This window comes from Carex rostrata, unplaced genomic scaffold, assembly GCF_964058835.1.
Source record: "Carex rostrata unplaced genomic scaffold, lpCarRost1.2 SCAFFOLD_47, whole genome shotgun sequence".
Classification (NCBI taxonomy): domain Eukaryota; kingdom Viridiplantae; phylum Streptophyta; class Magnoliopsida; order Poales; family Cyperaceae; genus Carex; species Carex rostrata.
In genome coordinates, this window is record NW_027601215.1 from 25,001 (window position 1) to 30,000 (window position 5,000).

The following is a 5,000-nucleotide window of genomic DNA, read 5'->3' on the forward strand; positions in this document are numbered from 1 at the left end:
CCACAGGGGCCATGTACACCCCGCTTGGCATGTACATGAGGGGCTGCCTCTTCCAAAAATCCTTCCCCCCTATAGGGGAATATGCATTTTGGGTCTCCAGCCACGCCCAGGGTTACCACCCCCTGGAAATCCCCCAGGTTTACCCCCCATTTTATGTGGATGCATAGATTCAGACCGCCCTGCTCCATCGCTTTTGGCCATTTTTGCCCAACGTTAGCCGCTTCGGCTTGCCGCTGGACTGTTTTCGGGCCTTTTTCACCGACGCTTGGCCGTATCCGCTTAGTTTTCCCCAACGCTTGGCCGCATCCGCTTAGTTTTCCCCCGCTGGACTGTTTTCGGGTCACTTTTGCCCAACGTTAGCGGCTTCCGCTTGCCGCTGGACTGTTTTCGGGCCCTTTTTCACCGACCCTTGGCCGTATCCGCTTAGTTTTCCCCAACGCGTGGCCGCATCCGCTTAGTTTTCCCCCGCTGAACTGTTTTCGGGTCACTTTTGCCCAACGTTAGCCGCTTCCGCTTGCCGCTGGGCTGTTTTCGGGCCAATTTCCACCGACTCTTGGCCGTATCCGCTTAGTTTTCCCCAACGCGTGGCCGCATCCGCTTAGTTTTCCCCCGCTGAACTGTTTTCGGGTCACTTTTGCCCAACGTTAGCCGCTTCCGCTTGCCGCTGGGCTGTTTTCGGGCCAATTTCCACCGACACTTGGCCGCATCCGCTTAGTTTTCCCCAACGCGTGGCCGCATCCGCTTAGTTTTCCCCCGCTGAACTGTTTTCGGGTCAGTTTTGCCCAACGTTAGCCGCTTCCGCTTGCCGCTGGGCTGTTTTCGGGCCAATTTCCACCGACACTTGGCCGCATCCGCTTAGTTTTCCCCAACGCGTGGCCGCATCCGCTTAGTTTTCCCCCGCTGAACTGTTTTTGGGTCAGTTTTGCCCAACGTTAGCCGCTTCCGCTTGCCGCTGGACTGTTTTCGGGCCAATTTCCACCGACTCTTGGCCGTATCCGCTTAGTTTTCCCCAACGCGTGGCCGCATCCGCTTAGTTTTCCCCCGCTGAACTGTTTTCGGGTCAGTTTTGCCCAACGTTAGCCGCTTCCGCTTGCCGCTGGGCTGTTTTCGGGCCAATTTCCACCGACACTTGGCCGCATCCGCTTAGTTTTCCCCAACGCGTGGCCGCATCCGCTTAGTTTTCCCCCGCTGAACTGTTTTCGGGTCAGTTTTGCCCAACGTTAGCCGCTTCCGCTTGCCGCTGGACTGTTTTCGGGCCAATTTCCACCGACTCTTGGCCGTATCCGCTTAGTTTTCCCCAATGCGTGGCCGAATCCGCTTAGTTTTCCCCCGCTGAACTGTTTTCGGGTCACTTTTGCCCAACGTTAGCCGCTTCCGCTTGCCGCTGGGCTGTTTTCGGGCCAATTTCCACCGACACTTGGCCGCATCCGCTTAGTTTTCCCCCGCTTAACTGTTTTCGGGTCACTTTTCCCCAACGTTAGCCGCTTCCGCTTGCCGCTGGGCTGTTTTCGGGCCATTTTTCCCCAACACTTGGCCGTATCCGCTTAGTTTTCCCCAACGCGTGGCCGCATCCGCTTAGTTTTCCCCCGCTGAACTGTTTTCGGGTCACTTTTGCCCAACGTTAGCCGCTTCCGCTTGCCGCTGGACTGTTTTCGGGCCAATTTCCACCGACTCTGGGCCGGATCCGCTTAGTTTTCCCCAACGCTTGGCTGCATCCGCTTAATTTTCCCCAGCTGAACTGTTTTCGGGTCACTTTGTCCCAACGTTAGCCGTTTCCGCTTGCCGCTGGACTGTTTTCGGGCCATTTTCCACCGACTCTTGGCCGTATCCGCTTGGTTTTGCCCAACGCTTGGCTGCTTCCGCATAATTTCCCCCAGCTGAACTGTTTTCGGGTCACTTTTGCCCAACGTTAGCCGTTTCCGCTTGCCGCTGGACTGTTTTCGGGCCATTTTTCACCGTCACTTGGCCGTATCCGCTTAGTTTTCGCCAACAATTGGCTGCATCCGCTTAATTTTCCAAGCTATACTGCTTTCGGGTCAGTTTTGCCCAACGTTAGCCGCTTCCGCTTGCCGCTGGGCTGTTTTCGGGCCATTTTCCACCCACGCTGGCACCGACGGGGCCATGTACACCCACGCGCGTGTACATGAGGGGGCACCCATTTTTGAAAACCTTGCCCCCCTATAGGGGAATATGCATTTTGAGGCTCTAGCCACGCCCAGGGTTACCACCCCCTGAAAATCCCCCAAGTCAAAATCACCCATGTAAAATATTCAAAAAAATCTCAAAAAATCACAAAAAATTTATAAAATCAAATAAATTAAAAAAAAAAAAAATTTCAAAAATTCAAAAAAAATTCAAAAAATTCAAAAAAATTCAAAAAAATTCAAAAAATTCAAAAATTCAAAAAAAGTCCAAAAACCCAAAAAAACTTCAAAAATTTCAAAAATTCAAAATAATTTCAAAAAAATTTCAAAAATTTGCCCCGCTGAACTGTTTTCGGGTCAGTTTTGCCCAACGTTAGCCGCTTCCGCTTGCCGCTGGACTGTTTTCGGGCCAATTTCCACCGACTCTTGGCCGTATCCGCTTAGTTTTCCCCAACGCGTGGCCGCATCCGCTTAGTTTTCCCCCGCTGAACTGTTTTCGGGTCACTTTTGCCCAACGTTAGCCGCTTCCGCTTGCCGCTGGGCTGTTTTCGGGCCAATTTCCACCGACACTTGGCCGCATCCGCTTAGTTTTCCCCAACGCGTGGCCGCATCCGCTTAGTTTTCCCCCGCTGAACTGTTTTCGGGTCAGTTTTGCCCAACGTTAGCCGCTTCCGCTTGCCGCTGGACTGTTTTCGGGCCAATTTCCACCGACTCTTGGCCGTATCCGCTTAGTTTTCCCCAACGCGTGGCCGCATCCGGTTAGTTTTCCCCCGCTGAACTGTTTTCGGGTCACTTTTGCCCAACGTTAGCCGCTTCCGCTTGCCGCTGGGCTGTTTTCGGGCCAATTTCCACCGACACTTGGCCGCATCCGCTTAGTTTTCCCCCGCTTAACTGTTTTCGGGTCACTTTTCCCCAACGTTAGCCGCTTCCGCTTGCCGCTGGGCTGTTTTCGGGCCATTTTTCCCCAACACTTGGCCGTATCCGCTTAGTTTTCCCCAACGCGTGGCCGCATCCGCTTAGTTTTCCCCCGCTGAACTGTTTTCGGGTCACTTTTGCCCAACGTTAGCCGCTTCCGCTTGCCGCTGGACTGTTTTCGGGCCAATTTCCACCGACTCTGGGCCGGATCCGCTTAGTTTTCCCCAACGCTTGGCTGCATCCGCTTAATTTTCCCCAGCTGAACTGTTTTCGGGTCACTTTGTCCCAACGTTAGCCGTTTCCGCTTGCCGCTGGACTGTTTTCGGGCCATTTTCCACCGACTCTTGGCCGTATCCGCTTGGTTTTGCCCAACGCTTGGCTGCTTCCGCATAATTTCCCCCAGCTGAACTGTTTTCGGGTCACTTTTGCCCAACGTTAGCCGTTTCCGCTTGCCGCTGGACTGTTTTCGGGCCATTTTTCACCGTCACTTGGCCGTATCCGCTTAGTTTTCGCCAACAATTGGCTGCATCCGCTTAATTTTCCAAGCTATACTGCTTTCGGGTCAGTTTTGCCCAACGTTAGCCGCTTCCGCTTGCCGCTGGGCTGTTTTCGGGCCATTTTCCACCCACGCTGGCACCGACGGGGCCATGTACACCCACGCGCGTGTACATGAGGGGGCACCCATTTTTGAAAACCTTGCCCCCCTATAGGGGAATATGCATTTTGAGGCTCTAGCCACGCCCAGGGTTACCACCCCCTGAAAATCCCCCAAGTCAAAATCACCCATGTAAAATATTCAAAAAAATCTCAAAAAATCACAAAAAATTTATAAAATCAAATAAATTCAAAAAAAAAAAAAAAATTTCAAAAATTCAAAAAAAATTCAAAAAATTCAAAAAAATTCAAAAAAATTCAAAAAATTCAAAAATTCAAAAAAAGTCCAAAAACCCAAAAAAACTTCAAAAATTTCAAAAATTCAAAAAAATTTCAAAAAAAATTTCAAAAATTTGCCCCGCTGAACTGTTTTCGGGCCAGTTTTGCCCAACGTTAGCCGCTTCCGCTTGCCGCTGGACTGTTTTCGGGCCAATTTCCACCGACTCTTGGCCGTATCCGCTTAGTTTTCCCCAACGCGTGGCCGCATCCGCTTAGTTTTCCCCCGCTGAACTGTTTTCGGGTCACTTTTGCCCAACGTTAGCCGCTTCCGCTTGCCGCTGGGCTGTTTTCGGGCCAATTTCCACCGACACTTGGCCGCATCCGCTTAGTTTTCCCCCGCTTAACTGTTTTCGGGTCACTTTTCCCCAACGTTAGCCGCTTCCGCTTGCCGCTGGGCTGTTTTCGGGCCATTTTTCCCCAACACTTGGCCGTATCCGCTTAGTTTTCCCCAACGCGTGGCCGCATCCGCTTAGTTTTCCCCCGCTGAACTGTTTTCGGGTCACTTTTGCCCAACGTTAGCCGCTTCCGCTTGCCGCTGGACTGTTTTCGGGCCAATTTCCACCGACTCTGGGCCGGATCCGCTTTGTTTTCCCCAACGCGTGGCCGCATCCGCTTAGTTTTCCCCCGCTTAACTGTTTTCGGGTCACTTTTCCCCAACGTTAGCCGCTTCCGCTTGCCGCTGGGCTGTTTTCGGGCCAATTTCCACCGACTCTTGGCCGGATCCGCTTAATTTTCCCCAGCTGAACTGTTTTCGGGTCATTTTAGCCCGACGGGGGCACCGACGGGACTGTTTTCGGGCCATTTTGCACCGACGCTTGGCCGCATGCGCTTAGTTTTGGGGCCATTTTTCACTGACGGCTGGCCGCATCCGCTTAGTTGCCCCCGCTTGGCTGATTTTTGCGCCGTTTTTTTTGTTGAACTTCAGGTTTCAAACTTCCAATTTTTTTCCAAACTGCAGATTTCATATTTTATATTTTTTATAAATTTGAACTTTTTCAAAATATCAAA